General features: G+C 28.7%; 1 protein-coding gene across 1 annotated transcript in view; it reads right to left on the reverse strand.

The window, feature by feature from the left end:
* The window catches only part of LOC107455965 (uncharacterized), a 64,933-nt gene that overhangs the window by 29,423 nt on the left and 13,368 nt on the right, over positions 1 to 22,142 (reverse strand). Inside the window, exon 2 of the mRNA XM_016073708.5 lies at positions 15,472 to 15,655. The gene's annotated coding sequence lies outside the window, so the exon portion shown is untranslated. The remainder of the gene's footprint in view (positions 1 to 15,471; positions 15,656 to 22,142) is intronic.

Below are 22,142 nucleotides of genomic sequence, written 5' to 3' on the forward strand. Positions count from 1 at the left end.
ACTGTAATTTAAATATCAATTAAGATTTAATAATGAAAATAATAACACTAAATAAAATAAAATATTTTAAATTTAAATTGATACTTCTTGAGAACAAAAAAAAATATTTACTAAAATAAATAAATAATAAAATTAATAAATAATAAAATAAATAAATAATAAAATATATAAATAATAAAATAAATAAATAATAAAATAAATAAATAATAAAATATATAAATAATAAAATAAATAAATAATAAAATAAATAAATAATAAAATAAAAATGCAATTTAAATGCCAATTAAAATTTAATAATAAAAAAAATACAATAAAAAAAATTTTATATTTTAAATCCAAATTGATACTTCTTGAGAACAGAAAAAAATATTTTCTGAAAATAAAGTAAAAAAAATAATAAAACATATAAATAATAAAAAAAATCTGCAATTTAAATGTCAATTAAGATTTAATAAATAGAAAATACAATAAATAAAGTATTTTAAATCCAAATTGATGCTTCCTGAGAATAAATAAAATATATTTTATAAAATAAAGTTAAAAAATATATATACTGTAATTTAAATGTCAATTAAGATTTAATAATAAATAAAATAAAATATTTTAAATCTAATTTGATACTTCTTGAGAAAAGAATATATATGAGAAATCGAACCGCATGCACAAGCGGTTTTAAACTTGACCATTGCATCGTTAATGAAGTGAATATGTAGGTAGTAAATAAAGTATGATAAAATCTTTGAACAGTTAAGTATATACTCTTAAGGAATATAACCTCAAAGGTATATACTTAATCCTTAAAGAATATATAGGAATATGCACTCCCCTAGATGGTGTATGATATAATAAATGAATAATATAATAAATGAATATGATAAACAAATTTAATAAAAACATTATAAGTTGTCTAAATTAGTTAATAAAAATTTATCTTAAAAGTTATGATATAAAGCAAGAATGCTCTTAGGACCAAGAAAAAACTGAAATATTTCTTTTTACTTCTTTGTTAACCTCAAACAGAAGAAAAAATTTCATCAAAAATGGAAAAAAATGACATATTGCACTGATATAAATAAACCGTTACGAGGGAAACAAAGCAACTTTCCAAATATTAAACTCCATAAATTAATAAATTTCAGATAAACAACAGTAAGAAGCATCCCTGAGAAAAAGCAATACCCGCCAGCCTTATTCTTCTATATTAATAGCCAAACCGATCCATCATCCCGGATTTTCATCTCACTTGATTTAATCGACAATGACTGAAAATAAATTACAAATAATTAATTTTCCGTCAGGATATTTGATTTAGTGATATAGATAGCCATTTTTTGTGTGGATGGTGATACTTCGAGTTAATAAAAAAAAACGAGTAACTCTAACTCAATTTTCGTGAGGATGATACATTGTATGCTGTTAGTTCGAAAAAGTGTTTGGTAATTAATCTCCTATCGATCTTCCAAGGGATTTTCTGTTTGCCTACATCCTGAAGTTAATCCACACACAGTTTCTAGAAATCACTTTTACTCTCGAATTTAAATATATGTTTAAAGATTTCAGTGGTTTGCCAAAATTAAAGTTGTTTGCAAAATTTATGCTCAACTAAATACTTGGTTGAAATTGTCGCAGCGCCTACAACATAATCAAAGTTAAAATGTATATCAAAATTTATTATTATAGTTCAGGGTTTCAATGGGCTTAAACAGATTTGAGTGATGGTAGCGATTCCAAAAATGCCAACTTCGCGGCTGCCAATTCTTCCAGATATCAAGATTTTAAATTAAAATTGGCAGCACACAATTATCTTAAGGGATTTTTGCGATCCTCAAAAATTAAAGTTATTTACGAAATTTATGTTTAACTATATTCTTAATATAAATTGTCCCAGCACCAACAACATATTCAAGGTTGTAGCTTTTGGTTGCTATTTGCCTTTCACTATTAAGTAATTCACTATAGATAGTAAAACACAACTTTCTTTAGGTTAATTCGCGTTGAGGTTTCTTAAATATTAGCAAATTTAAACAATATTCTGCAAACTTAAGTTTTTATTAACTACCACTTTATAAAGACTTTTGCAGAAAGTAGAGCAGTTGGCATCCCTGCTCACGATGAGACGGTAACTCTAAACGGTAACTGTAGACATTATTTTGTATTTATTTATTATTATTATTTTTTTATATTATGAATTATTTTTTATGAATATTCTTTATTGGGTCAGCTGTTCAACGACGGTTATAAAATAAAATAAAATAAAATAAAATATTCTTTTTTTGACATGAATATTAATGCGGTTCTTTAAAAAAAAACGTAATAGAAAATTTAACAATTTTTAAGGAAAAAAAAATTTTTTTTTCTTACTTTAATTTTAAGAATAATTCAATAAACGAATTTGCAGCTTAAATAAGATGTTAGTATTAAGTGCTTATTTAAACATGTCTTTATTAGTTAAGAGATTAAATACATTTATAAGAAAATGTTTTTTTTAAAACTTTTCTATCATTAATAGAATTAAATTTCAGGCATTTTCCCTTTATGCAAAATGTAGAGAGCATCGAATGCAAAATAAAATTCTGAAGAAATAAAGAGTAGTAACAAAATATTTTTTTAAGCTTAATTAATATCCATGGCATGAATATACATTCTAAGTACATATAACTATTTTTAAATAACGCTATGGTAGGTTTTAATTACTTTTTTTTTATTGTTATTTTTTTTGTCGTATGCCTGCTTAGGCAGTGGGGTGCAATTGTTCCTGTTTTTCAGTGGCGCCATCTATGGCCAGGAGTTCGACTTCTGCCACGCCATTCACACAACCACAACCCGTTTATAGGGCGTGTCACATTCACACACAAAGGAGAAAGGACATAGAACAGAGAGAGAGAGAGAAAGAAACATCCATGCCTTGCCCAGGATTCGAACCCAGGACCTTTCAGATGCAAGGACAGTTCCCTGCCCCCTACACAAGCCGGTCGGCAGGCTTTACAATCTGTCTAATGAAAGAACTCCTCTCGCCAGTTTTCTAGAGCACTGTCGAGTGTTTTGGTTACGAGGTTAAACTATTTCAAGCAGAAATATGTGGTAAACATTTAGGACTGGTTTTTGAATTGTGTCAGAGAAATAATTTTCAAAATCATGGGAATTTTAATTGCAATAAGCATTATTTTCTCTTTAAAATGTACTTTTCTTGTTTCCTGGGCAGACGAAAGCCCCAGACTCTAAGGAGGGGGGTGTAATCTTTTATGGAACAGATGTGAAATAATACACATAAGCAAAACTTTGAGGGGAAAAAAGAGGTAAACTCTCGAATAAAGGTAAAAGACATTTTCTTGTTTTAGCTGCCTCTCTATTTTTGAAAAATTGTCCATTTCACACCTTAATCACATAGAATTCAATTTTGTGGTTATAAAGCTTCTTTGGTATTTCAAAAAGTTTACAAAAGATGCAGAAATCTTTACACCAGTCACTTAAATTTCAATGAACTCAACTTTTGTGGTTAAATCATAGATTCACATTTACCTCTTCCATTCATGTCCTAGGTTTTTAGGACCCACAAAAAGATATTTGATGGACAAATTTCAAGAAATCAAATAATTTTTATCCGGTCACCTATGTGTGAAATCTGTGATATTAAAAGTTACGCAATATGAAAAATAATCTGTATAAAACGGCTCTGTCTTATTTTATGCGTATGTTACTTTCTTATGAAATCTGTGAAAATAAAAGTTAAGTTAAGCAATATGAGAAAGAATCTGCGTAAAATGGCTCTGTTCCCCCTCCCTCCCAGCAAGCGGTAAACAATTTCAGGGGAAGGGGGGGGGGGTGCTAGCAAAATTTTGGGATAGTTACTTTCACTGGGTAATTAACAAACTACAGGTAAAAAATATTGAGTGCACATTAAAAATCAATTCTTTTTTTTTTCAATCGACAATTTTTCAAATTATTTACATAACTCAGCATATTATATTAGTTATCAAAACAGTTATGTTATTAAAATTGTTTGTCTAAACAATTATGCTTTATAATGATGACAATAAAATACTGTAATATCTCTTTACGAATTTAACTTTTAATATTTTTGATATTATTTACAGTTACATGACACGTTATCAGTAAATAATAACAATAAAAAAATTATATGTGAGTCACAAAATTCTAAGAAATTGTGTCATTATACACCATTTTTTCTAATTGAAATTAAAAAGCAGTCGAAATAACTTTCTTGGGCAATCTAGTGTTAATACTTCTACGGCTTTCCTAAATTCCCCTAAAAAGCTGATATCTTCTTTTATTTATGCTTTGAAAAAATATTATTTGAGAACTTTAATGTATTCAAATTTTTGTTCACTTTTAACTCGTTTTTTTAAAGAAGTTCTGAATATATTTTTATCAAAATTAGAATAAAAAGTGTTTCTAATTCAAACATATTAGCCATTAAATATATTTTATAAAAGTTAATGGCATGGTTAAAAAAGTGACAAAACAATAACAAAATATTAACAAAAATATTATAAGACTTAAAATGGGACAAAAAAGTATTATTTATTTTATGAAGGGAACATTGAAAATTTTTTAACTTAAAAAATGGGCGGTGAATCAAAAATTAGTTTAAGAACCAATGAGGTAAAGATAAATTAGTTTGAAATTTCGATCATTAAAGATAAATAAGTTTGAAATTTCGGGAAGCTGAAACCTGGAAAAAATTAAATTTTTTAATTGTAGTTATTCTAAATATTACCATTCCTAGATGTCCACACTGATAATAAAAAAAATGTGGTCATAACTACTAGAAAACGGTAAAATTTACCATGTTGATTCCTCTATCGGAACATCAAAAAGCTCGGTAATTTTTACCGAAGTGCTTTGGAAATGATTTTTGTAAACTTAACAATAAAATATGGTAATACGACATAAAAGGTGGTAAACGTCTTAAAATTTGGTAATTTTGTCACGATACCCTAGAGTAGAGGTCGCCAAAGTGGTCTATATAGACCCCCAAGGGTCTATTTAACAAAAGCAGGGGTCGATCTGAGACAGGGGGGCGAATGGGGGTCGATCCGAATCGGAAGGGTCAATTGTGGGTCGAAAAAAGAAACAGTTCTCAATACGCAAATCACACATACCTAATTAAGTATGTAAAATTTGTGAATTTTTTTTATAATTGACTCAATATCAGTTTCTTTATAAAACATAAATTAATAAACGTATATTTATTGGGGTGAAACAAGTATGTACGTACCACCGCGCAGTGGCACGAACTCAGCGCAGTTTATAAGTCATATGCATATATGCGCTTGTCCAAATGTCACGTGTGACGAGCATTGACGTTACAAATGCAAATATCATACGTAGTTTCAACTATCTTTGCAAACTGTGTTGAATATTTGCAGTGTCATTATTGAAACTTTTATAGTTTTGGATAATTAGTTATTGTTTCGATAAAACCATTCGTTTGGTTTAGATATCAATTTTAATTATCAATGCACAAAAAAAGAAGGTAAGCATTAATGATATGGATTAGTACAGCCCGCGACAAAACTATAGCACACTTTGTATTTTTTTACGAAAATTACAAAATTGACCAATTTTGACGAAAATTAAAATTGACCAATTTTGAACCCAATAAAGCGGAGCTTGCAAAAAAACACCAGGCCCACCCATCTTATTGATCAAGAAGCAGTAAATCTTTAGTTACTTTACTTATTATATCTACTTATGCATAATTACTTATTATTTAATAATAAGGTATTTAAATTTCAATATTAATATATTTTTCATAAAACTATTGTTACATAATGTACTATTACTTTAATAAATGTTTAAAATCATAAAATAAATGTACAAACATAGTATCTAATAGAGTTTTATTTTAATTAACAGAAAATTACTTTTGCGGGGGTCGATGGAGATTTCGAAAAATTATATAGGGGTCGATAATCAAAAAAGTTTGGCGACCCCTGCTAGAGCATAGCTTCACTTTTCAATTCAGCATTTTTTACTAAATGTGTGGTAATTTTGAAAACTAGCATTTGCGGCAAACCGTTACCATATGAACGGAAAAATTACCAAATGAATGATTTAAATATTGTATATTTTGTTTTTATTAACCAGAAGTTTGCTTTTTATTTTAATACAGTACGGTAATTTTATCAGAATTTTTTTCTCTATCCAGAATGTTCAACTAACTAGTATTTTAAAAAATATTTCTGTTGTTTTTAAAGATCAACATGCAATTATCGTTAAATACTTCTTTTATAATCAAAAATATTCTTTGGAGAAAAAAATGTATCGCGTGGAATAATCACATTTTTGAATTTAGTAAATTTCAGAACTTCGATTAAAAATATCCTTCCTTATTTTTCTCTCTTACACAAAACAAAAATTCGTAAGTAGGGGATAAGGATGTAATGATAAGTCTATAAAAATAATTTCTATAAAAATTTGTCTTAAGACAAAAACATTATGGTACACACAAAAAGAATATAAATTTTTATGATACATAAGTTTCTTTGTATTTAGAAAAACAAACTTTTTTTTTACTCCAATGTTATTTTAATGTGTCAGATTTAACTTCATATCTTGTAAATGATTCATTAAATTATAATAATTCTTTCACAAAATATTCATGAGCCGACGGCCCAAAGACAAATATGACTAATATAATGAAGAATTTAGATAAAAAATAAATAATATTTATTAATCGATTTGTAAAAGATGTAAAATTTTTTAATAAATTTAACTTTACAAATTAATTATAGAATACTTAAATGACACCCCATTTTGCGAGTATATCGCCAAATTGCAACACTTTATAAGCTACCTCATTCGAGTTAACCCGTAAATGATAGTGTTAATCCTTTCTTTAGTCATTTACTTTTGAATTTAAAAAACGCCTTTGTTTCAGAGAATTTACGCATTTACGTATATATATTCTGATAATTTGTAGTAATGTTTATAAATTATAGCAAAAATAAGGTAATTTCTGCCTTAGAAAATATCTTCCATGAAGGGACGAAAATTGGCAACTACATGCTTTCTTGGTATAAAAAAAAACATCATAGGTGTATTATAACTAAGTATTATATCTTATAAGTGTATTAAGTACAATATTCTATAATTTGTAAACATATTTAATAATTTCCTGGGTAAATAAAATGGCTGTTTTTGCTTTTAAAAATAGCTCCTAGTACAATGCAAGGGGTACTCATGATAATGCCATTTTAACTTTTACTGAAATAAATTTTTATCATTTCACGAACCTATATCTTTATCAATGTGGATTACGTATAAATCGCCCAAATTCTAACATTACTACGATGTGAAAAAGGCTATTATGAAAGTAATGATAGCATATTGCGTACATGATGTAAACCTTTATTTTATTGGATACAACTTCATTTTTTAAAATTTATAATTTGAGGACTACAGATCCAAATTAGAAGCTAATAATTAGTACCCAACCGTGCTAAGTTTGATTTCTGTCTTTAACACTAGAAACACGGGGAATTAGTATATACCTATATTGCCCAAAAGCAGTCAAAATGACTGGATTGTGAATGCGTAAATAAATTTTTAACATTTTTTATATTATTTACAGTTATATAACAAGTTATTAGTAAATATTAACAATAAAAAAAAATTATATGTCGAACAAAAACTCACAAAATTCTAAGAAATTGTGTCATTATATACATCATTGTTTTTCTAATTGAAATTAAAAGCAGTCAAAATGACTTCTTTAGGCAATCTAGTGTTAAAAGTCTATTTCTATTAAGACCAATACAAATGTTGCTAGTTTTTACTTAAAACGTACAGGATAAATGGAAAGGAGAAAAAAAACATTAATTTCAGGAATAATATATTCTTACAGCCATCTATTAAACCCAAATAGCCAAAAACGAGCAAAGAAAATATTTATTTTACTAGTTTTTAATTGAGAAAAAAACTTTTAGTACCATTTTTCCTTTATTTTTATTATTAATCTAGGGTTAGATTTACTTCACTGAGCGGATTTATAAATTTACGTGATAAATAACTGAAAATATTGATACCAGTTTTTATTTATTGCTATAAATTTGAAGTAGTATTTACATGTTTGTTCTTAAAAAGTTGTAACCTGCAAAATCCTCCGGATTTTATTTTTATACTTAATGCGTTGCAAAATATATACTAAATTCACACTTAATTCTTACCTGCATAAATGTGGTTTAAAATCATTTTGAATACCATTACATCTGTATAATTTAACACGTTCACGCCGGGAAAAGTGAAAATACTGGTACGGGAAAAGAGAAAATACTGGTAGAAGAACTATTTCAATATTAGATAATATTCGGGAGGAGTTAATCTATCCTCAACAATAACAATTCACTGTATGGAAATTTATCACGGCGAAGAAGCAATTCAATATAAAAATTGCATCTGTTAAAAGCAATTGGTAGTTATGGATTTTTATTATTCCCGAAAAAAAACTAAAAAATGAAATTTATTGTTACCAGTTTTTACTCCGGTGCGTTGCCAAGATGAGACAATCTAGCGTGACCCACCGGTGGGTCACCCCGGCGTGAACGTGTTAAACATGGTAGACCTGCTGGCTCTCTGAAAGTGTGTTATGTGTTTGGTAAATTTTAATGAAACACCAGCTTGTAATCTCAATTAAAATGAACTTTCCCTACCGCTAGAAAAAAATTTTCGAAATGTTGGCAGATACGTGGTTTACGCAGGGCGATTGTAAACGAATTGAAAACAATAGCAAAGACATGGGGAGAGGTAAAATGTCTGACCACAAATAGAGTGAGATGGATGGAAAGCTGAGATAGAAGCCCTATGCTCCAATTCGGAGTGGAGAAGAATATGTATGCACGAGGTTTACGCAATGAATAACTTACTAAAAATTGGCGATTTACGTCAAATGTTCATTTGTTTCTATAGACCACCCCCACTTTATTGTCCAATTTTTTTTTTAAATTTAGTTTCAGTAATTGGTTATTTCTGCCCTCTAATGCGAATGCAGTAAAAAATAGTTTGTTAAAAAGTGTATTTTTGCATCAAAATAAGTATTTCACTACGGTTACAGTTAACGGCTACACACATTTTAAGACATTTCTACGAGATGTTGTTATATTGCACCATACAGAATTAAAATCAGACCAATAGTTCAAAAAACCCTATGGTGATCCGCTTTTCTTTTCTGACCATACACCAAGATTTATTAATAATATGAATATCTGTATTTTGATCTCAAATCAAGCCATTGCGATACATTTAGTGGAAGCCTACAGTATAAAATATTAACCTTGTCGAAGTATAAATGCCCTACCTTTTTCTTTCACAAAGTTTTGCCTACATCAAAACAAATGTTGTTACATTTTCGCAACATTGATCATAAATGAGTTAATTAAGGGTCTTTACCAGTGGCGTAGCGAGGGGGGAGCAAGGGGGGGCATCATGCCCCGGGCGCTACACACAAAGGGGCGCCAAATGGTCAGCAAAACAAAAAAAATTGTTGGACAATTTTTATTTTTATTATAATTTATTTCTGGAAAATATATTTTAAATTTAGTGCCGGTGAAATATAACAAATGTTATTTCGTAAATAAAAAGGAACACTGATCAAACTGTAATAATATATTCATAATAGAAATGACACGTCTTTTCCACTGGGCTGACTCGACCTGTGTCTGTCAGCACTTCCTTATGGCATCTACGCTGTGTGGTTACATATATTATCTCCAAATATTTGCAGTGTACGAAGCACAAACATCAGTGTACAAAGTGTTTGTATGTTTGTACAGTGTACAAAGTACAAACATTCTTTCTTTCAGAACACTATTTATTTTTGTTTCTATAAACGCAATGTAGCTTACGCTTGTTATTTTAAAACGATAACAATAGCACTCTAAAGTACTTATATGTACAGTCACGGAAAAAAGTATCCCGAAAATAACAACTAAAAGATTGTCTATTTTTTAATATAGATACTTCTCAGACACACAACAAATACAGCGTTTTGCTGCTTCTAGGAAAGGACACAAACGCCGTATTTGTTGTGTACCTGAGAATTATCTGTTTCAAAAAATAAATGATTCTTTATTTGTTACTTTCCGGATACTTTTTTCCGTGACTGTACATATCCGTGACACTTGCGACAGGTTGTGGAATTCCGCTACAAGTTAGGTAAATACCCGAAATATTAACGTTTAAGTTATTTTGTGCCTGCATTTTTCAGTTTTGCGTCATTGTCTTCGCGCTCTGCTTAGAATAAAAATGAAATATTATTAAAATATTATAAGTTTAATGTTAGCATAAATTATAGTGTATATTTCACTGTGTTGCTACCTTTCAAGTTCAAGGCATTCTTGGTAAGTAATAAAACAAATAAGAATACTTACTACATCTACTCGACGATTCTATTATTCAGTGAATAGGGTATGAAAAAATTTGAAATAATCAACTTTGATGATATTATTGATAAATTTGCTTCATCAAAAGCGGAAAATTTATACATAGTAATTAGTTTTATTAATGTATTATAATCATATTATTAAATATATGTATCTCCTTAGAGATAATAAATATTTACTTTTTTATTGTTCTAAAACTACGTGTTTTTAAAATATTTCTTTATAAATATGTAAAATAATTAATAGGTATCTTTTGAACTAATTCTAGATGATCATATACATTTCAAAATCTAGTCTTGTTCTCTCAACTACATTTTTTGTCTCAAATTTAATGCCTAGCTTGAGCCTATGACTTTATTTATTTATTACTTTGCAAGTATATTTTACTTATAATATTAGATGGTTTTCGAATGGGGGGGGGGGCGCTAAAAAGGTATTGTGCCCCGGGCGCGAGTTAAGCTCGCTACGGCACTGGTCTTTACTTTTTTCTAGTAGCTCAGTCAACAAAATGGTCTTACCCCTAATTTCTTAAAAATTGTTTCTAAAAAAATTACATTTTGTTATTTCGTTGTTTTACAAGAAATCTTTCATGCAGTTTGTGAACCATTGAAGTAGGAAAACCATTTTAATCGTTTGCTTCTATAAGAGACTTCTGCTAGAGCAAACAGAAAAATTATAGTAGTGGTAATTTTTTAGTTAAATTATGTGGGAAATATAAATGATTTTTAAGCATTTCAACCCATAAACAGGATAATCGACTGTATCACCCAGTGAACAGATGATAAATGAAGGAAAATAAGAATTTGCTTAATTTCTTCATACTTTTAATATTTTATAACAATTAGGGGAGAAACAAAAAATAGCAGAAGTTCGCTTTTAAACTTTTAAAATTAAAGGAACATGATGCATGTTATCATATGTTTAAAAAATTTATTATAAATTGGAAACAAGAAGCTGCGATTTTCTGTAATTAAAACGGTAGATAACAGCAAAAAAATGAGTTCTTTTTTAATGTATATTAGTTATAATTGCATTTGCCAGCATTTACGTTTTTTGGAGGAATTTTTTTTTTTTTTTTTCAGTTTGTCAAAGGATTTGTCTTAAATAAGGCAGCTGGATGCCTAACGATAAAATTTCATGAATGATCTTGCTTTTCGAGAAATTTTTTACGTCATTTAACGCAAGAAAACACTAAAAGAATTCGTGTCTACTTAGTTGCACACCATAAATCGCTACCTACAACGGTGGAAAGTCAGGATGTGATAGACCGCTAATTTGAAAAATTGAGTAAAAAAAAAGGTTACATATGACACCTATGATAAACTTTTCCAAAGCAAGGAATTTCAGATGAAAATTTTAGTTAAAAACCACATTAGTTAGCGTGATTGTTAAGATAACATATTCTAAGTAAAGATATATACTTTAGTAAACTATTTGATGTTTTTTTTATTTATTTATTTGTTTTGTTACGACGACAGCGGTAACATTTTTAATTTAGAGAGATGCAAAGTTTCGAACATGTGCGCTTTTTACGAAAGATTTCTTTCCAGTGGAAACAAAATATATTTTTCTAAATTTGATTATTTTTAAGAAATTTGATGTAAAAGAATTTGACCACTTTCACAAATAAAAAATTCAAACATAAAAAAAACTGTTTTCTATTCTCTTCTTTTTTAAGTACTAACAAAAAATAAAATAATATCTGCTTACTTTAATTATTTTTTCACAACCACTTAGATAAATCTTCCTCAAAAAGCGTAAAAGTTGGCAGATATATTTAAGTAAAATACTATAAAACTACATCAATAGGGATTATTGTCTAACCCAGTTGTTCTTAAATGGTGTTCTGCGAAACCCTTTATATAACTAGTGATGAGTTTCGTAACGTCAAATTATATTTAAATCCAACCTAGAGTTCATAATTTATTTAATCTTTCGTTTGCTTTTATGAAATTATTTCTAGTAAAATGCTAAGGAAATAGAAATGACACTTTTTAAAAGAAAATATAATATTTCTCACAACAATATATTAAACAAATTATGTGAAGAACAAGCATTTATAAAATATTGCATTAGAATTTCTCATTACACTTTTCAAATCAAAATACGTTAGTTATTTATTCATATCCACAAACCACTATTAACACTAGAAAGACGGGAAATTAGTATATACCTATATAGCCCAAATGCAGTCAAAATTACTGAATTGTGAATGCGTAAATAAATGTATTTAAAATTAATTTTTAACATTTTTTAAATTATTTACAGTTATATAACAAGTTATTAGTAAATATTAACAATAAAAAAAATTATATGTTGAACAAAAACTCACAAAATTCTAAGAAATTTTGTCATTATATACATCATTGTTTTTCTAATTGAAATTAAAAGCAGTCAAAATGACTTCCTTATGCAATTTGGTGTTAAAGGGAGAAGAACGATTGACGATATCAAGCTTCATCTATGATGTATAGGACTGGGCTATAAATCGATATATCGCGACATATCGATTTAACGCCTATATCGGCAAACCGATACAGCAACTTTCATTCCAAGCGATACATCAGAAATGTGATTTAAGCCGTCGAGTGAAGAAGACGATATAACGATATAGCGATATAGCGATACACGCAAGGACTTTCTCTTACGTTCCGATGCCAACTCGCGCTGTGGAAGACGATATTGTTTCGTTATGTTGAGACGGCCTTGACTGATGAGCGGTAGAATCAGAATCACTTTTGAGACCTTATATCGTTATATCACATGTTCGTTTTCGCACCTTCGCGATTTGAAATCGTTTCTTGTAGATTATTTTCAATGGGATTAACTTCGTGATCGCCGTCGTAACCTTGTTCTGAACGCAATCTATTATTGAAAAGAATTTATAAAGAAAAGTTTCTTCATTAATTAGGTAAGTTTTTTATTTATTTTCTGACAAAACTTTTTTTATATTTTTAAATGTGAAAATTATCGGAAATCTAATTTAAGGCACCCATAAGGAATTAAATTACAAAGTAAATAAATTTGTTAGGTTATTTTTTTACTTTTTTTAAATTTATTAAAAACTTTTCGGATAAAACTTCTAATTATTTAATGGGCTTCTATTACTGATTTTAAATTTATAAATCTTGCGTTGTTTTTATTTTTAGAAATAAAGTTAAAACAAAACTTATTTTTTGGACATAAGTCAATAAACTTTATTTGTTCAAAAGAATTTGAAAAGTTTGCGAATTTTATTCATTTCTTTTTTTTTTTTTATCAATTACTACTTCGTTTTATTAGAGAGTAAAATCATTATTTTTTTTTAATTTTCGTTTTATATTATTAGTTAATTAGCTAAATATATTACCGAATATCACAATTCTTTTGTTTTTATTTTTAAGAATTTAATTAAGAAACTTTGCCTTACTTTGTTTTTCGTTTATAATTCGGTCATTATTTAATTTAATTTAATTATTTATATGAAATAATAATAAAAATAGTGTTTAAGAAGCATTTTTTTTCTAAAATTTATTTAGCTCTTTGTTTTAAGCATACAAATAATTTTTTAACGAACTTATTTTTTAAATTTTGTTCCTATGCTGTTAGGTAAATATATTGATAAATTTCACTTTTATTTATTTTTTTATTTTTAAACTAAGAAATCTTTTGTTATTTGCGTGATCATCTTTAGAAAATATAACAAAACTTGTGTTTACTTCTTCATTAAGAATTTGAACATTACGATCGAACTAAATAATTCTGTAATTATTTACGCATAATAGTACAAGCAAATATTGATTTGTTAAAAAAAGTTTCTTTTTTTAAAAAAAAAAAAAAAAATATTTTTAACACTTTGTTTTAAGTGTATAATGAATTTCTTAACAAACTTTTTTTTAATTTTTTAAATTTTCTTTCAATAATTTCAGCTAGATATCTTTATAAAATTCCCTTTTTACTTTTAAACTGAGAAATCTTTCAGAGAACGAAAATTTTAAGAAATTATTACAAATCTTATGTTTACTTTTTAGTTTAAAATTCGAACATTTTTAATTTTAAACTTCGGCTTTTAGTCAATCTAACTTTTATTTTAATTAAAATATATTTTGAAATTTTGAAATCAGCTTTTGTTTAATAACAATTTTTTTTTTCATTAAGGGTGTTTTAGGGGTGAACTTAAATTAAGACTGCTTATACCTTATAAACGATAAAGAAGTGCAAATATTTCATTCTGTATCTACACACATTTTTTCAATAAATATTTTAAGTAAGATTTGTACATCTTAGTCAATTTATTTAATATCTTTCTTTAGCAAAACATATATATTTTCAAATTTATAAATTGATTTAAATCAATATGCGTATGAAGTCTTGATAGAAATCTGACTTTCTGTGCCTTAAAGTAAATGAAATTCAAAAATACTATATCGCGATACATCGCTATATCGCGATGCAAAACTGACGATATATCACGATATATAATTTCTAATATCGCCCAGTCCTTGATGTATTCTAACATAGTTTATATAATAGTGGATTGGTATTTAATAATTGTAGTGGTAGTTACAGCACATCTGTATTAAAGAAATATTTTTCCCAAGTAGCAATTTTAAAGCAGTTTTAAGTTTTCTTTTCGAAGTAAACCATAATTTGTTATACACCAAAACAAATTCATAGCTAGACAATTCACCACTACAATTATTAAATACCAATCCACTGCAAATTCAACAGTCGGACGTAAAACATAATTTAAGATTATAAATAATAAAACATTTATTAAATCTTCATACCACCAATTAAATAATTACATTTAGTCTTTTATCAATTATAACGTTCACATTTACCTTAATAAACTTTATTTAAAAGTCGGGGTTCCGCCGTAAGAAGGCTGATTATTTTGGGTTCCGTAGTCAAAAAAAGATTGGGAACCGCTGGTCTAACCCACTCGGGTTTAAAGGGTTATGGAACACTCAACAAAGAATAATTTTTCCTTCAAGTATATCGTTTTTAAAACGTTCTAAAAACATCATAATTAAAACAAAGCATGCAAATATGCTTGAAGTTAGGGATAGAATAAATAATACCTTACCTTTGCAGACAAATGTAAGAAAAATCACAAAAAGGCCACAGGAAGAAGATTATTAGAAAGTGCATCCATAATAATAATGCCTCCACTGGTTTGGAGGAGTTTATCATTGATAAAGACAGAACTTGTCGCCGTCAAACAAAGTATGAGAGCCAAGAGAGGAGAACGTTTTGAACTCGTAGATCAACTAAAATAAAAAGTAAAAATTAGTTGCCTCCTGTTCTGCCTGACTGCTTGAAAGGGATTTTTTGTCGTTGACATTTAGGGGGAAAAAGAGCCTATTCAGGGAAAATTAATAGACCCTGATTAATTTTTTTTTTTTCTCCTTATTTATTTCCACTTGTAAGAAAATGTGAATGTTGAATCCTGTTGGGAGCAATAAATTAATTAAAGAATTTAAAAGATATGATTATGCATATGTAAGTTATATTTCCATTAATTATTTATACGATGCAATAATCTGTTTATCCCATTTATTATTTATACTACATTTTTTGTCTTTTAACGTTAGCACCTTTTTTACCGACCAAATTTATTTAAATTAATAGTAAATTTTTAAAATAGTTATCTAAAATAGAAGGTCTTTTTCAGATACCAATTGAAAAAAATAATGATGAAATGTGAGCGTTTAAAGGTAAAAAGTGGTTGCAAATGAAAAGCAGTAATCAATCAAAAAAGGACAAATTTTGATTGATTTTTGATCGCAAAATTTTCTTTTTTTAAAAAAACTTAGTATTGAAAACGGATGCTTAAAAAAAATTAGATTGAAACACAGTTATAATTTTGACAATCGTAAATAATAAGGTAAAAATTACAAAAAAATTATTAAAATGAGAAAATTAAAATTCAAAACTTTAATATTCTTAAAAGCTGTGTGTATTTTTTCACTAAATTACTTTTTAGATAATAAATTATTTAATTGTATGTATAACCTTCAAATCTTTTGTTAGGACGAAAAAGAAAAAAAATTATACTCCCCCCCCCCCTGAAACTATAAGGCAGCATTCAAAATTGATGAAGATTTTAACAGAGAGGAGCTAAAACACCAAAATCTTTTGACTATTAACGAGCGGGATTGGCATTTTTTAATGAATTAGTTCATATTTTTTAATGTATAAATTTATGACTTTCCATGTTAGAAACAAGAATTTTTTGTTGTTAAGAATATTTATGAACATGATGCAGCAATTATTTAAGATTTACAACACTTTCATTTTGCTTGCCGCCTTCATAAACGTTATTTTTTCATTTTTATTATTGCCCTAAGTTCTTTAATAGCGTTTAGATCAGGTGAGTTTGCAGGACAGTTTATATCTTTAACTTAATCATTACTGAGCCATCTGCAGATTCCATTCCAAATCGTGATGATTTTGTAGATGGTGTCAAATATTTGTACCCATCGATGCCAACAAAAAAAAAAAAAATTCATTCATTGGTCCTTAAAAAATCTTGCATCCCAGGTTCTTTTGCAAGCCTGAAATATAGTTGAATAAGTCGGTTCGCCAACTTTTAACAATTCAATTTTATGTAGCAATTTCAACGTATTTTATATTTTTGTAGTATTTTTAGCTCTCGGTAAACACTATATTTGGATCCAAGAGCATTGTCTCGATTATTAACTTAATTAGCACGACATTTTACGTCGTGTAACATAGCATATGTGTTACACAACGTATTCAGATGACGAGATTTATAAATTCGCAAGTTTCACCCCTTGCCACCTAGATTTTTCTCTCCATTTCTTTCACAAAGTTTAATACAGTTTCGCACAATACTTTAAATTTTCCAATTTTTTATAGCAATTATGGATACGTAGTAGTTTTGAGTTCGTAACAAAAGGTTCGGATGGTCTCAAATTTTTAAAAAATTGTAACAACCTGTGAAAAAATTCCATTTCGGGAACATTCATAGAGATAAAAAGTCATAATCTGGATTCTCGCTGTGTAAATTAATTTTAATCCGCGTCACATTGCTTTTATTTAATAAAATTCTCACTATCGACAAAAAGACTTCTCTTTCGAAAACGATAAACACCTACAGAAGAAAAAAAAACTCTTGTCTGAAACAATGAAACTTCAACAAATTAAATGGGTGCCTTAAAGTTTTGATATTGTGCCAATTTTAACTTCTCGTCTAACTGGCTATTTTAAATCTTCAAAATTTTCTGTCATGAATAATTTAATGCTTTAGAAACCTTTTCTAATATTTTTATCGAATATTTTTCGATCGTACGATAACTACTTATTTTAATGAGGTGTCTTAAAACCTTAGGGCATACTGTATGAATTTCTACATCTTTTTCTTTTCTTTTTTTCTGTTTTTTACTTTCAAAAGTTATAAGATTCTTGATTGCATAGATTTAAAAATTATTGAAATAATTTTTTAGTCTTAAATGAGAGGTAAAAATGAAATGTTTTTACTATCAATATAAATATTTGTCTTTAGAAGGAAAATCAATGCATATAGAGATGCAAACTTGCTCCGGACTGCGGATAAATATTTTCTTCCTTCCTTTATTTATACCTGGTCCGCGCAGCGGCCCCTACCCCATACATCATGAAAAATATTATATACATAGATTTAAAAACATTTTGGGTTAAGCATCATTATCGTAGCGATAAATATTTTCTAGTAGTAGTGCAGCGTTTTTTAGTGGTAATGAAATTTAAATTATTTTTGGTTAGTATATTTCATTTTCAGTAATTTTTCAACCATTACTAATCAGAAATTCAAAGTATCATTTAAAATGCGACTTAATATGGCGAGAACTCATGGCGAAACTTTTTTTTAAAAAATAGGCGTAATTATCCGTATTTAACTATTCAGTTCGCTACAAATTTATTAAACTTTTTTACAGAAAGCGGAGCAGTTGGCATCTATCCCTGGTAGTGTTGCAATGTATGATTCTTGGTCAGTAAGTTCTATTTATAGGGTTCTTACTCGCCACTATTTTTAAATAATTCAAAAGCTAATGTGAAACGTCACTTAATTATTATGCTTTATAGAGCCCTTTAGAAGTTGGCAAAATTAAACTAAAAGAGGCAAATTTTAGTGTAGAGTTGTCTATCATTTCGTAAAATATTTTGTAGAATCCGGAGCAGTTGGTATCTTTGTGCATAGACCTTTTTATAAGCTTAAGTAGTAGCAAAAGAATAAAACGTGTACTTAATTTAAATTAATCACAACTACCACTTTTCTCGTATTGGTGCTTTACATATATTAACCATTTGGGGGGGGGGCAGTTGTTAACGGTTTAAAATTTTAATGAAATAGAAACCTCAACTTCCACTTCATGACATCTTCCTGGTAGGGCACAATCGTATATCTGTTTAATGCTGTCCATGCAAAAATATAAAATTTAAAAAAAGAAACTGGTAGTAAAAAAAAAATTTTTAAAACTTTTTTGACATTATTGGAAAAGTCACAATGGACGGTGAAAATGAGGAAAATCCTTCAAAAATTATTTATTTGGTTTTTAAGATATTAAAACAATCCATACTTTAGTAAGTAACAGACAACATATTGTGTCCAAATCGGAGTTTTCTTTATCGAATTAAAAAAGTTTCATATTGTGAAGATCTGTAGATTAAACGGTGTTTTACGAAGCTCTGTCGCTAAGGAAAATAAAAAAGCCGTAGTTTAAGTATCTTACACTTGAAGCTATGCAATGATTTTAAATTATATATATAATATTGATGTGAAGAATTATCTGGGCTTTAGAACAAACAAATAACTTAAATATTTAAAAAGTTATTAAACTTTTTTAAAAATCGCTAATTTGGCGACATTTTTCCTCCTAGATAAAAATTATCAAAATCATTGCCTTATTCTCAGTTTTTTCAAATTATGAGCCCTAGTAATACAACATTGGAGCAAGTTTTTAAAGATTAAAAAATTAGATCACAAATGATTCTCACTTTCACAAAAGTGTGGCTTTTCTCCATATTGACGCTTTGCGTCAATTTCAAAATAAGCGTAGACAACGCTGGCTTTAGATAAACTAAAATTTGACAAAACAGTCATAAGTAACAGTTACAAACTCACAGCAGTTATAAAAATAACATATTACTAGGAGGCTCCGCCCCCTGCTCGCTGACGCTCGCCAACCCCCGAGAATTGCTACGCAATCCTATGTGGTTCACGCCGTAAACCATGGCTCGCTGCGCTCGCTCGCCAATGAACACAATGTTCTAACACAAAGACATAGTATATTATCATCAAAGACATAGTATTTTATCATCAAAGACATAGTATTGTACTTATGTAGAAGAATTCTATCAATGTTCTTATTGGCTTTTAAAAAAGTATATTAGCTATTTAGATTGTACATGGTGAAAAAATCAAAACATTAGCTAAATGAGAAACATATTAGCAAAATAAATTATCAAATATTGCAGTTACTCACCTAAATTCAACTAAATGTGTATAATAAATTAGTTAATGCTAGAAATTCTGAAAGTTTTAGAAAAAAATGTTATTATTTAAAAATATAAACTTTAAATCCTAACTTTTTCTTGTGAGATAATAACCCTCAAAAAGTCTTTCATTTTCAAGAACACAAAAATTTGTTTTATCGCCAAATGAAATATTTTTTGGTGATCAGCAAAAATCAATTTGGAAATCAATTAACATTTGTGATAAAGTACATAATATTTTAGAACAAAATAAGGATGTTTTACATACAATAAATTAAAATGCATGGCTGTTAGCATTACCCGAGAAATACCACGTGGAGGTCGCCATGCTGCATTTCTAATCGGGGAGTTTTGATTTTGGCAGTTCCCCTTGCCTACTGCCAATACAAGTTTCAATTAAATTTTTTCCAAAAAACATTTTTTTCTGCAAAGCTCTACGAAATTAACACTAAGCATTTAGAATTTCTTTGAAAACACAATTATAGATTTGGCATCTTGGAGCAATTACTGAAAGGCTGTCAAATGACTTAACTCTTGACAGGCCAACATAAAGTTGTCCATGACTAAAAACTTGTTTCGTATATTTGCCAGAAGAATTTCTTTCTTTGGCCCAGAAATAAGCATGACAATAACTACATTGTTCCGTCATTGAGCCTATATAATACTCTTCGACATCTACTGTTACATCTTGAACAGTTATTATTGCACTTGATCTCTGCAATCTACGTCTTCCATAACATTCCTCAACACTTTCTTGGGCTCTTCGAACACGTTTTCTTTCATTACGTTTAAAAGCCCTAGCAGCTTCACTAATATTCTGCATTTTAAAGCGTGAAAATTCAATGCATAAATAAACGCGAAATATAAAAAAATTCAATGTATTTGTAAGGGAAGGTTTTCTATCTTCCTACTATGTGCGATTTTGGATAAATAAAAACGAAGTAAATTGGAGACATCACAACATTTAATATACACAGTTATTTACAAGTTAATATAAAATATATAAATCCATTAATACTTTTACATCCCAATGTCTGGAACGTCAATATAGTAATTATTATTATTGAGTTGTCTTAGCAACGTTGTTTTTATTTTTCATAAAACTAAATATAAATGCTTGTTATGTTATTGCTCTTGCGCACCACAGCACTCCCCCCCTAGTGAGGTACTCGAACGATGAAGAACCTCATGTGTAACGTGCTGGAATGCGCACTGTACGTCCAGATCTAGTCACTCGGGGTGGAATAACAAGCTTCACTCTTTTGTTTCCGTTGCCTTGCTCTGTAGCAGCTTTAGAAATTGTAGACGATGAAATAGGTCCACAATTCTTTTCAACCAGTAAAGGTGTTTCTGAAGTCTTTTCAGATTCTGTAGAAATGTCCGAAAAATAGGGCTTTATTCTATCTATAGATACATTAACTTCTTTTTGCTTCATTTTAACAGTGAAAATTTTATCGGTTCTCTTTAAAACTTTATATGGTCCATGATATGGTTGTTGCAAACTATGACGAACACTGTCAGTACGGACAAACACGTGTGAGCAAGTTTTTAAATCTTTGAATATAAATGGTTTCTGCTTCGAGTGATGACGAAATGGGACGGGTTTTAATTTTTCCATGGTGCTTTTTAAATTCTGAATGAATTCTGATTACTCTTCAATGTTTGAATTTTCAAAAAAGTCATATGGTAGTTTTATATTTTCACCATACAAGAGTTCTGCTGGGGTGGCTTGACAGTCATCTCGCGAGGTTGTGCGTAAACCAAGTAGAATAATCGGAAGTGACTTTGTCCAGCTCGGATTTTCATGACACATTATGCTTGCTTTCAAAGTACGATGCCAACGTTCTACACAGCCATTAGCTTGTGGGTGATATGCAGTAGTTCTATTTCTTTTAAAACCAAGTAATTTCGAAAGTTCTTGGAACAATTGAGACTCAAATTGCGCACCCTGATCAGTTGTAATTACGCTTGGAATACCGTAGCAAGCGATCCAATTTTTCAATAAAGCATCAGAAACTGTCTCAGCTCGAATATCAGGTAAAGGAATGGCTTCTGCCCATCGCGTGTAGCGATCAATTATCGTAAGGCAATAACGAAATCCTTCTGATGATGGCAAAGGTCCAATCAGGTCTAGATTAATGTCTTGAAATCGTTGACCAACTATAGGATATTCTTGTAGTGGAGAATGATTATGTTTAGAAATTTTGGATTTCTGGCATTTCAAACAACTCTTGGTCCAATCACGAATGTCTTTGTTTA

Source organism: Parasteatoda tepidariorum, chromosome 1, assembly GCF_982258835.1.
Source record: "Parasteatoda tepidariorum strain Cologne lab strain chromosome 1, Ptep-v5.0, whole genome shotgun sequence".
Classification (NCBI taxonomy): domain Eukaryota; kingdom Metazoa; phylum Arthropoda; class Arachnida; order Araneae; family Theridiidae; genus Parasteatoda; species Parasteatoda tepidariorum.